Here is a 13,248-nt window from a genome sequence, read left to right on the forward strand (position 1 = left end):
CGTCCTTTCTCAATGCTCAAGCATTGCCGATCATTGAGCAGATTTGTGCTAGGTTCTTACATAGTTTCGCAGATCAATTGGGGCCAGCTGTTTTACCTTCCTTTAGAGAAAAAAACTTACACACTCAAGAAAACAAAAACAATCCATCCAAACAATCTTCATGATAAAAGAAATCTAAATAAAATTTGGACACACTGAGCCACTTAAGGAGTTTATACTGCTCAGCTTCAATGATATTCTTATTATAACTGTAAAACAATCAACACATTCTAGCAGAAATCACAACACTAGTAAACCAGTTTAAGAACTAATTATACCATATCTATGTAGAATAACATTCACATGTGCTTGTACTTTATGCTCTTCTCTGTACCCCCTCCACCCCCCCAAAAGTCTTTAAAATCCTGTCTTTTGTCAAAACAAAGTCCCCAGTGCATTTCATCAAACTCTCCCCAGGGTTTTTCTCTATTTTATTTCTTCTTCCTGGGTTGTTGGAGTAGAGTGATATGTCAACATCAAACAAAGGTATCAAGCCTGATATTTTTCCCTGGACAGGAATTTCAGACATTTCTCCTCTCACATTAATCCTTCATGGTCCCCATCCCTGGAGTAGCATTACTCAGAAACAGGTGCGGGCTTTCAAATGATGAGTTATTGAATGCAATGAGGAGGGTCAAAGTGGACCGCAAGACAACTGGGGTGAATAGAAAAAGGGAGAGGGGGAGTTGACAAACAACTCCTATACATAACTAGAAGACTGAATGGACAACCATTTGACACTGACTTTTGATTTGGATTGTTGTGGAACACCTACCCCAAAGAAGTGGAACAATTCCAGTCAAGCTTAAATACAGTATAAGTAACTTCGGCCAGAGGACATGTACAGTGTGATTTCAACCTCTGACATCAATCCAGCATAAGTAATGTAGTTACATGCACAGAAAATTTGCATTTAGAGCGTGGCTTTTTGTATCTATCCGACTACTTTAAATATAGAAACATGAAAGTGTTCCACAAAGGCATGTCAGACATTTAAAATGAGATCAGATTTTTGACTAACGTTTAGTCAGCTTTGCAAAGGGCAAGGCAGACCAGCGGTGGGGCTTTGTTTGAAGATAACCAGTTTGATAGGAAATAATGACTGGACAGACTGGGTTGAACCTTGCCAGACAATGAGTCTCCTTTGCCTATTCCCTCATTTGATTTATTATCATTTTCAATAAAACTTCATACCAGGTGACAAGGTGACACAGCATATCTCTGCACTGTGTAATTGTCATTAAGTTTCAACAACATTCCGTGCACGTACCCCCCACTCCCATCCCAAATTGCAACAAAGTGCCCCCTTAAGACAAAAAAATGCCAAGGCCCAAAAGGTTCTTGTACCAAAAAACATTGTTTATATTAAATAACTGCCAAGTTATTTGGGTGTTTATAGATGCTGATTTGCTTAGACCTTGGAGGCTAAGTGTATAAGGCTATTTTGATGTCAGCTTTAAGGGCACAAGGAAACTTTCTTGCTAGAAGAATAAAGAATAGGAGTTTACAGAACATGAACTGTCAGCATTTCATCTTCAATAATGCCATAAACAAGCCATAGATCACTTTGCCTTCAGGGTCTTCAAACAATTCATTAAAAGTGAGGTGGTTAAGTGGAACCCATCAGTACTGTGCCTTCCTGCAAACAATGTTCATGTATATGTCCTCACAGAGCAGAATCCACAAAGAAGTTCTGAACTCTGACTGAAAGAATCTTTAGCACTGGGAAAGATAAAGATCTATCACTGAGTCAGCAACAAATGAGCCAGGAATTTGAAACAGGGTGTCTGGCTTATGTTGCAGGCTCCCCTCATCAATTACACCACTGCTCCTCTCAGACACAACAAGTTCTTAATAAATGTCTGGCTCCCCCAGCTAATGATAGGAGAACCACATGTGTAAATGATCAGAGGGCAATGGTGCATTCAGGGCGGCCTCACCCACCAAGGTTAAAGGAACATTGGCTACACTCATTTGAGGAAATGGGGGAATGGGCAAAGTAATGACATAGCCCCTATTCAAAGGAGTGTGTGGTAAACTAAATTTGACACTATGGAGCCGATAACAATGCTCTGAGAAATTTTCCGAAAACCAATAAAACAAAATTAGCAGGTACATCAGCAGAAAGTTGAATAATGGACAGAACACAGAAATAATCTCATAGTTATCACCTTCAATACCCTGCCTCAAGAAAGGCCCATGTTTTAGCATGTTTTTCAGAATGCACACTTAGCACACCACTAATTTTCAGACAGACTACTCTACCATTTTAACAGTGCAACAGTGGACCACATTCTGGGCCTGAACCCATGCTTACCCTTAGCAAGAACAATGTCCATGTCCTGCTTGTTGCTTTCAGCACCAAGTATTCACTGGTACTAAATCAGGTCCCAACAAAATCAGACTCGTTACGATCTGTATTTGTTCTCAATGGCATTCTGCATTTCTCTCTATTTTTTCTTTTTACTGGTAACTGATTTCCATGACAATGAAATTCCACAAGTCTGAAGCCATGAATAGACCTTTCGTCCTTGAAAGCCAGATTATACAAATACACTGCCTTCATTACACAAATCATACATACATCCACTTCATAAAACACCTTCCTTTTCCCTCCGAACTTAGGGAGTTAATATCAACATTTACTGAACCATGGCCACAATCACCTGCTTTATTTCTTCTCAATGGACAAAAACATCTGAGCATGCCCGCTGACCCTGACAAAGGTGTGCTTTTAAAGTTTTTATGCAGTCTTTAAAAATACATGTAATCATTGACTGTCTTGTGCCAGTAAGTTCATATAAAAAGCAAACACAGATACTTGTATGGCAAGCATATCACACGTTTTAGACAGTACATGTATATTTGATTTGCACATGATGAATGTAAACACACATTCATGTACAGCACACACACATTAATCGTTCACAAGCATGAACAACATTTCCATGCATGCTGTTTTAGTTCCATCAAGAGGCTGAATGTCCGCCTGCATGCAGGCCGACACCATGGGCATCACAAAGGGAGGGGGGAGAAGGGTGCCTGCCCACTCCCCCTAAAAGGAGAACAATAAAGTGGTAAAACAAACTGAAAAAGAGAAAAAAGAAATGATAACAAAGAGAAAAAGAGAAAAGGGGATAAAAATCACTAACTTGCTTGAAAAAGAACAGAAAACTGGAAACTAACCCGCATCCACTGTTCATCAGTTTGTTGATGAGTGTTGTCCTCTGCTGGGATATTCCCCCCCCCTGACATGCTGGAAGAAAATGCTTGCCGTGCCCCCCCCCCAAAAAAAAATAAAATTCTGGCTACACCCATGCCCTACACATTGTGTATGTCCATCCACTACAGATTTAACCTTTCTTACAAGAATAGCTTTATAATTCACATTCACTGTTGGAACTCACTTCGAACTTGGCAGCCCTTCAGCAATGCAGGTTCAAAAACCTACAAACCCACTTTGTCTGATCTCATGAAATCTTTATGTTGATTTTGATGCCTTGGATGCAAACACCTCAGCTCAGGCAGGTCATTCTCTACTGAGGGCCCAGCCTGATTACTGCATGTAAAGCACCAGAATATTGAAGCTTCAAGGCAGCTACATGGTATTAGGGCTGTCTTTCCCCCCAAAGCAAATTTCAACTCCCCCCTTCTTTTTTGCATCACCCAAAGTGGGAAACTGTTCAAGATTCATGACACTTGGAAGACAGGGCATCGCAGGAGCTGATCCCTTCCCAATGATGGCCCTAATCCCAATTGGATTAACTTTGCCAAATACACTTGGAATACAATCAAAGATGGCCCACAAGCCAAGGACGAGAAAACAGCAACTGTTGTTGGGATTTTAGATTTTTTGAAGCCTACCATCCTTCAATGCATATTTCCAGCATTTAACAGGTTGAATCATGGCTGAATAGACTGGAAAAAAATACATCTTATAAAATGCTTTCCTGAATTTCTTTTTCTTTTAATTTATAATTAGCTTTCAACTGCAGATATTTCTGGTATACCAGAATGTCGCTTGCATACAGGACACTTTTCCAATTATCAACAGTACAGATGTGGGCCCCGCACAACACAAACATGTTGGAGACACTGAGTTTTGCACAGAACTAGATGTTAACAGGTGACAAGTATCCATATGCCCACTTTGCATTTGTGATTGTCATCTCCATGCCTTTCCACTTTTTTCCCACATCCTTGTTTGTGCATGGGTGTATGTACGTATGTATCGGATTAACACGTGCTGCCAACTAACCTTTAGATGCGCCAAATGTGTTATCCTGAATTATTCAATTATGCAGTCGCTGCATCCCGCTTAATTAGCACCGACCCAATTTTTACTGGCTATGACCCATTTTGTTCAGGTCGTTGGTATTCACCGGAAAACACGAACCATACATGAACCATTGTCTTTTTGTATGGATGTGACAGAACCAATTAATACTACTCATCGCCAACGAAAAGCTCTGGCTGTTTTTTTCCTTTTTTTTCACCCCATTATTTTGCAGGTTTCATCTCTTCTCATTACGCCCACACACTGCATAATCAGCACCTTGGGCAGAGAAGGAAATGCACACATAAACAAAATTCTGGAAATTAATCAAGCCTGCTTTATTGAATTATATTTCCTTTTTAATGAATGCCGGCAGGAGTAATTTTGATAGTTCCGCAGCAACTCACAATTTATATGAGGTTTCCTGTCATGACCACATATCCTGATGCACCTATATCTTTTTATTCTCCACGCACACACACAAAACTGTAGTATTTTATTTTGACCTAGATGCCTAGCAAAATATACAAACAGTAACCTAAAAATATGGTTAATGGTGTTAGCTTCAGAACTGTTCGGGCTTTAACATAAATCTGTTGGAACAGCTGAAATTGGCCAGCATTATGAAAAAAAGTCTCTCAAAGCTAAGACAAAATAAAAGCCAACAAAGAGATTTTGTGAAACAAACTGCCACATAAGGGGTAGAGGAAAAAAAGAGAGAAAATTCCTGTATTTGCATCCCTAATGAATTTTTTGAATAATTAACGGCAGGGGGCACTGGCAAGAGCCCGGGCCAGATGAGGGAGAGAGCCATGTCTAATTAATCAAACTCCGTTGTGATTAATGTATGATTTTAACGGCAGATGGTCTCAACGTCTTGTTTGCTAACTAGGCTTTACTTGGAGGACTGACGTCCCGAGAAAGGACTCAACCTGACTGGCCGGACGTACACCTCAGGGGGTGTAAGGCACAGAGGCGGCGCACACACACACACATACACACCATCCAAGACTCAAAGGCACGCTACTGCTAACTGCCGAGGTTGCGACTGATGCAGTAACACAGTCAGCTTCGTTAATCAAACTGTCGCCCATGGGCCGGGAAACAATGGAAAGAAAACAAAAGCATGCAAGAAAACAAAATTGGGAAAGCTGAAGAAAAAAAATCCGAGGCTAATGCAAATTCTGAAATTGGAGGAAGCACATGGAATATTTGTCCACTGACGGAGGATTCAGACTAGAATAACAAGAAACACAGAGGAAAAGCCCTCAGATTGGGAATCCGTTTATTTGATCTGCCCCAGATTACTTCTAGCCCCAAATGTAACTAGTATTTTTACAGTATCCTATAATTTTGTTCCCATCCATGCAATTTTTTCTTTTACTTTGGAAAAAGGCAGGGTTTCACAGGATAAACCTGAAAGGTGAAAAAAATGAATAATTTGGTGACACAACAATCATTTCTGGGCATATAATATAACAAGCGCACGAATTTGGTACATGGAAATGATTAAGTCTGTCTCTAAAAAATTAAGTGAACTGTTTGAGCTGGCCTATCTTCCGTTGTGATGGATCACAGATCACAAACTTGTGAAAAAGACTTGAGTGTCACTGGATTCTTACCTAATATCACAGGTTACATATCTCACAGGCAACACATCCTTTACCCACCCCCTCAGCCCACTGGAGAGCTGTGCATTATCAGCCTGCGGACTTTCACCCTCAAAGCACACTGGTCTGCCCTCAGACGCCTATCCCTCAAATCTCTCCAAAATAGCACAGTTAATCCCTCAGATATTAAAACAAAAAGAACTGGTGGATCCCGTTCCCGAGGTGACCCAATGAAAAGTGGGAGGATTATGTAAACAGGCTGTCTTTCTATTCTAAGCAATGCTGGTTGTAGATGCCAGGAACATGATTCATAAATACCTGGATTGGGCATCAAAAATCTCTCTTACGCCAAAAAACTTTGATGTCAATGAATCTGTACACTAACCTACCTGCATCTGAGGAAATGGGGCCTGGACTGTAGTGACATGGACTTTTTCCAAAACTTGTCATCAGTAGCAGACAGGATAACAGATGTAACAGGGTATCGAATCACTTTTCTTACACCTTGTTTTTGCTACAGGAGCAATGCTGCCACCTAACACAGTAACAGGAATTACATACTGGCAGTCTCTCTCCCCAATGCTTGGAGAAATCCGAGATCCCATGTGTGTCTGACGGAGGTGCTCATTTGCCATTTTCTAATTAGTCTAACCAGCACCTGCCATTACAATCGGGTGAATAATTAATTCCGTGTATGAACAAAACAAGCTGGGGAAGAAGGGGAGGATTTGTTTTGTTCCAGTTATGTTGCCTGGGTATTTGTAATCAGCAGGCACTAATTGCATGCTCACGAAGCTGTGTAGTTGTGTTAAGGTAACCATTGAACACGCAAATAGGCGTGTGTCAAGTACACGTACATGTACATGCACGTATGTTGTTCACTATTACCTAGATATCCCTTTGCTGGTTTGAAAAAGATGGATGGTCTCAGCCATGAATACTGAAAATACAGTTGTACATCAGAAATGGGTCACCCTAGAGCCTGACTGCTCATGTCTGGGATGGTAGGGTTGGTTCCAAATTGTCTAGATGGGTACCAACAATCAACAATACAATTAATACTTGGTTACTGGAACCCTGTTTTTTTAAATAGAGATTTGAAAATAACCAGTGCATGCGCAGTTCAGTTTTTGGTTTGGTATATGATGCTCTCTCATGCCGTATTAATTCAGCATAGACATAAAGACAGCAGTATCTGTGACATTTTGGAAGAATGTTTTTGGAAGGATGCAACTGGATGCAATTTTTAATATTGAGAGTGTTTTCCTCTTTTTGGGGATGAATTTTTTTAATGGTTCTCATTATGAGTACTGAAGGAGTGAAGTGTAACAGTCTACCAAAGGAAGATCAAGGGGGAAAGAGGCTATAACCCCCCCTTGCCAAATTTTTGTTTAGTTTTTGAAAACTAACAGAGAGGCAACTTTTTTAGTTTATTTCATTTCCCTTCCTTTAAAATACTTGTGAAAAAGCCCCAATTAACGTAGGCTCATCCATCAGAAAGGCCATAAAAGGTTACATGAAAATATGTATGAACAGAATTATTAAAATAGAATGTTCCTCAACTGTACATCATCAATGCTTTTCACACCTCCCTGTGCAAATACATGTAAACTTCTGGGTAAAACTTAAAATATTTTGCTTTCAATTGCCTTTGACTGATTACAATATCACAATCAATTACGGATCCACAGGGCACAGGTGTGAACGCCAAACCATTAACAAGATTCATGCCTTAATTAGTGAAAAACCACAAGGCCTGCACCATTAGGACGTTCAGATTGTATTTCACAGAATTTCAGAGACCCAAACTGGAAACTGTATAACAAGTTTATAATTGTAAAATTCTCATTGAATTTTTTCCCTTAAATGAATGGAAAAACATCCCTTTTCAAAGAAAGGAGAATTTTTAAATAACCCAAAGTCTCCTTATGTAGTGGGAAACATACTTTAATTTCTGATTTCAATTACAATTTCCCCCTGCGGCCACAAAAGCAATTTGCACAAATGGTAATCAAGGGACAATAATTCTTCATCTTCTCCTTGATTGGAAAGTGACGTTCGTACGTTATTCATCACAGTTGCTCTTTCTCCAGGAGTGGCAAGCCCCTGTAGAAGTTCCAAAGATAGAGAGACAGACAGACAGAGAGAGAGAGGGGAGAAGAAAAAAACCCTCCCACTCTGGTTAAAAATTGGCCGGCGAAAATGCCATTACGTTCCATAAAATCCTCATCGCACATGGGCCACTGTTCGGATCCGCAATTAGGTGAAGATATGAGTTTTGTAATCGGAGGCCGGCAGGCACATCTCGGGCCGGCCCACTAAAGCAGAGCGTGGGGAGTGCGCAACGAGCTCAGGGGTGCGTCACTGACCATTATCCAACGGTAACGGGATCCTCTGCGGGGCTATGGCGCACTGCGACGGGATAACCCACGGTGCGAAGAAGCAACAACTAGGACACGCAAAGACATACATTTTTTAAAGGTTTTGTGTATCGTTTTGTGTGGATTATCACCTCTCGTGTTACATGGTGGGCTGTGCCTTCTGCTCTCACAGTAACTCTAGAATAACCACTCCAGCATTTCAGAGTTATCAATTTCACTCCTGCTTCTATCCTTAACCTGTTTTTCTTCCGTAAGAAAAATACCTCAACCAGTTCCAACACAAATATGATTATTCCCTTTTCTGTTCTTATACCCTAAATCACAGATGCTTCTTTTCTTTTCTTTTTTAATTGGATGCGCATAAAGCATGGATAACCTGTGCCTCCTGTGCCCTATTCACAGTTTTCAGTTGCATTTCCCCCTGCCTTTGATCAAGTATGGTGGGGAGTCCATTCTTAATGAGTGATGACGCACATGTGGTCACGATCCTAGTGACAAAACACCATCAGCGCTAATTGCCCTAGCCCTCTGTAATGCCTGCATAATTACTGCGCAGTGCACGAGACATGGGACGCCTTTGTGTGCACTGCATAATGGATCTCCATTCATTCCAGGGGGTCCCTGCTGAACGAGTCATTTCCATTAATGAGTTTTCTGACACAAAACCAGGCATGAACAAAGGCCGGGTGAAATCAGAGAGGCGGACGGATGCAGAAGAACAAAGGGGAGGCATACGAGCCACACACTGGGCAATGCCACTTCACAAACCCACTGCGTCTTACACAAGACGAACACACAAAACAGTGGAATCACAGCCTGATAGTCCATTCTTCTAGTAAGGTGCACCTCTGATCGCCAATCTCCCCCTCCACACCCTCTGCAGAGCATTTCAACAATCAAGCCCTCACAGATTCCAATTTCTTTGCTCCAGCGTCTCCATCTTCTCCTTTCCCTCCTTGGTTTCTCTCTTCCTCATCATCTTGCCGTGGTCAAGATGCAAAATTAATAAATCACACCTGGCAAGGAGGATTGGCTGTGGGGCATTCATCAAGCCACGATAATTGGATTCTAGATTTATCAACCAACATATCGAAATTCATCTCGGGCTTGGCCTCAACCAAGGCCAGCTCATGTAACGCCGCTTGCACTAATTAATGCCACAAGATTGGCCAGAGTGACGCATCTTCCAGACGCGGTACCACCACACATGGGCAAACAAGGGGGAGAAAAAATCATTAAATTCTTTTCTGGGTCAAGTATTTTGTTTTTAAAAATTTATCCTTCGTGACGTAGTTTTGAGTTATTCCGCAGCAGAGGATCAAAATTGCAAGAGCACAAATCAATAGGTAATACCGTTAAAATCCTTGATCAGGGGCAACTAAATTTATCACTATCCACAGTTCCTATGATAGCACAGAAGTTCACAGACTAAGTTGATTCCAAGCAACTGAGCTGTGCACAGATTTTGTAGAGTCGGATATTGCATTTTTACACATCCGGTTTGGGATAAAGCACTTCCCTTTACAATCACATCAGATTTGTCAAATCAGTGCGTGAAAGCTTTCGGGATGGATCCAAATATTGCCTGCACAACTTCACTGTAAACTCATAAGAGAAAGATGGAAAAAAATCAAAGCAAGTGGCTCATCTAAATTTCAGGGCATGTTACAGTTTGAAAGGTCACCCCTGACTGAAGGGCAAGGCATGAAGCTCTATGTTTATGGTGGAAGTTGGCCAGACAATCGGCCATCCATGGAAAAAAAAAATCACAGTCAATGGGAATTACACATTGCCTTTTAAAAAGTGTGCACTTGCTTGTCTGCCACCCTCTTCCATTCCCGGTAAACGTCTAGAACCAGATGCAGCAGCAATTTGTGCAGCTGGTCCATTACAACTTCCTGCTGCTGACAAAATGCCACATCCAGGTTCCCTGACCTGTAAATATGCATGAGGAGAATCTCTGTGGGTTCCCAGCACACACAGACCATAGAGCACAGAAACACTGCTAACTATCTTCATCTTGAGATTATTTACTGGCCGACTAGCACTACTTGTACTAATGATCAACAGAGCTATAAACACTCAAAAGACAGACACAGATGTGTAATGTATCAGCCAGCAGCAGGAACATAAGCATTGTGATCAGCAGAACAGGTGGATGAGATGATGGGAACATTAAGGAACAAACCAATCCCTTCCAAAGTGATCACGGATACAGCTAAGCATATAATCCTGGGCCTAAACGTGTATGTACATTGAATCAATCCAAATCCCTACAAGTATTTAAAACTGTGGCAAGTAAAAAAAAAAGAGCCCACAAAAAACACAAGCAGCCAAAAGAACAGACCCTCTTCCTTTTTAAAAGTAACACATGTAAATCATGTATTTTATGCAAGCCAACATTTCCTCTGCCCACTGGTTGTGAAAAGGTGTAGTAGAGCAAGTGTGAGCAGCAGAGGGGGTCAGGGTAGAAGTCACTGCACCTGTTGTAGCCGCTGACCTTAACTCAGGCTAGCTGAGGTCAGCCTGTGTATTAGCTGTCAGCTTTTTCAGCTAGGCATTCTCCAACCCCCCCCTGTCAAGTACTGTGCCATTTCATAGTCTGCTGACTGTACATGTAGGTTGTTGGAGTCTGGTCTTTATTGAGGCCAACTGGTGGCAAACCTATCAGAGACCCTGCTTGATAGAACAGACAAGGGTCAGTGCAGTACCCTTTTACACTAGCAAAGCCTCAGCACAGATCCTGACAATCCTGTGCAAAGATAATACAGGGATGAAGTAGGCAATCAGTTTGGTATGTGTGTTGTGCACATGTCAGAGTGACTGATTCATCCACATTATGCACAACAGAACCAGGAGTCTCCACAGTACAGGTCTGGAGTGACTACTATTGAGTACAAGGGGAAACTCAAAGTGGCTTGCAGAAATCTGGATTAACAAGACAAGACATTCATGTGTCTACCCTGTTCCTAGAAACTTACCTGTGGCATTCACAAATACACTGTACATTACTGGGTCACAGAATAATTACTTCAGTAGATAAGCACATGAATTTGAATGCTTTCCTAGACTCCCAGCCGAAGGAGGAAATACATGTACTACTGATATGTAGACCCTGACTTTGGATTGGTCATATTGGAGCAGTCAGAAAGACAGTTTTGAAGTCTGATATATCACTTTCTACTCCTTATCAATCAGCCAAACCTGTCCAATAAGAGTTTCCTGATTCAGGGAATTTCTCCTGGTTTTGTCATTTTGAAATGGCCCTGGGATTCAAAAGAGTTACTTGATAGAGCTGTCTGTTTTCTTTCCAATCTATTACCATATGGATGTTTTTATGACTGGTGTTTTACCTTTTTGGTATTCTCAATGTCAAAATGTTTTTTCAGAGGTCACCAAAGGTGAAAAAAAAAGTTTCATTCAGCGAAACGAAGTGCTGAAGTGCCACAATGTAAAAAGAAGATGATGTTAACAGACTGGTACTTTTGCAAGTGTGTGAGAGTGTGTAGGTAAAACACTGTGTTGTGTAACTCATACCAAACCATGCAAATGTACTGAACATTAACAACACACATTTCGCTCAAACAATCCAAACAAAACCCAGGCATTTTCCATGAGCCCTACTTTTCCCTTTGGTGGTCAAAGTTTTCCCCTTTCTCTTTCCTGTTCTGTAACTTTTAACCCCCATCAATTACACTCCTGTGATTAAATCAAAATCACTTCTCACCCCTGCTGGGTTTACCAAGTCTCTGCCTTCCATCTTTTGTAATTTTTCCCTCTGGTTAATTTTTTCCCCTATGGCTAACAGAATCGTTCTCTATTTTTTTTTTCTTTCTGGGGAAGCAGCCTGGGGGAAAGAAATATGATTGGAATCACTTTTGAAACAGCAGGATCCAAACAGGACGGTGGGACAATTACAGCACAGTGGGACAGGAACTCTTGCGAAACTTGATTACACAAACAAGGCAATTGCATCTTATCTTTAAGAGGCCCAGGCTTAGTCTCACGTTCACTTTTTGCTTTTCCTTCAAGGAACAGCAGTGTACAAAATTGCAACCATTCCATGTACTTTTTGTATGTCATATGTATGCGAAATTATTTTCCCAACAGAAAAGTTCATGGGATGCAAGTCCCCTCAAAAAAATAAATAAATAAATAAAAATACAATAAACATTGTGATCAAACTGACTTCTCATAAATAAAATTACATCGTTATCCATTTATCTTTTAGCTGTAGAAATGTTACGTGAGGATGTAAGAGGAATTTCACTTGCCATGTTGACAAGAAAAATTTGCACGTAAATTCCTGTGAAAATTTGAGACTCTTTGGCATATGTCTTTAAAACGTAATCTGAAAATGTCACAGTGGACATTGTTAACTATAGGCAGATGAGCCAAGGTAAGGTCACCGATCAGCTATCCTAACTTTGTTTGTTTCTTCCCCTGCCCATGGTGTTCATTGTTCAACATGAGTTAGCTGAAGATGGGAATGCTCTTCTTCAGTGGCCTTTCAATACCAATGTTCCACAGGCTCATTGCCACGGCGACATCCCTAAACACATATCCTATGAGGCCATGCACATCACATCAATACTCTCAAGTATAGAATCCCTTCCAGACATCGCCAACAAAAATGAAAAGATCAAATTCATAACATCCCACATAACTGAAAATGAAGCTCACCCTTAAAAGTACTCATTTCAAACAGAGCATTTCACCTACTCATGTGTAAAAAATAAACTGCCCAATTTACAATATTTTTTAAAATGCAAACAACCACTGATTTGCCTCTTTTTTTTGGGGGGGGGAGAGAAACGGCTTATCCTTTTCCAATGGACAAAGTCCACTTCCAAACACACACTTTGTTTTCTCACTCCAAAGATCTCAGGGCTCTCTCTTGAATTTTCATTTTTTTTTTCATCAGAGCAAACCATTACCAAAG

The 13,248-nt window shown here is 40.9% G+C and overlaps 1 protein-coding gene across 11 annotated transcripts in view; it reads right to left on the bottom strand.

Moving 5' to 3' along the window:
• The window catches only part of LOC110979988 (zinc finger homeobox protein 3-like), a 113,298-nt gene that overhangs the window by 18,265 nt on the left and 81,785 nt on the right, over positions 1-13,248 (bottom strand). The window contains exon 1 of one of the 11 annotated variants that reach the window (XM_022236226.2): positions 2,357-2,502. The exons of the other annotated variants lie outside the window; for them this stretch is intronic. The gene's annotated coding sequence lies outside the window, so the exon portion shown is untranslated. Of the gene's footprint in view, positions 1-2,356; positions 2,503-13,248 lie in introns of those variants that run through there. 11 annotated transcript variants of the gene reach the window in all.

The sequence above is a fragment of the Acanthaster planci genome, linkage group LG06 (genome assembly GCF_054643075.1).
Source record: "Acanthaster planci isolate LZ-2023a linkage group LG06, COTS_SCS, whole genome shotgun sequence".
Lineage (NCBI taxonomy): Eukaryota > Metazoa > Echinodermata > Asteroidea > Valvatida > Acanthasteridae > Acanthaster > Acanthaster planci.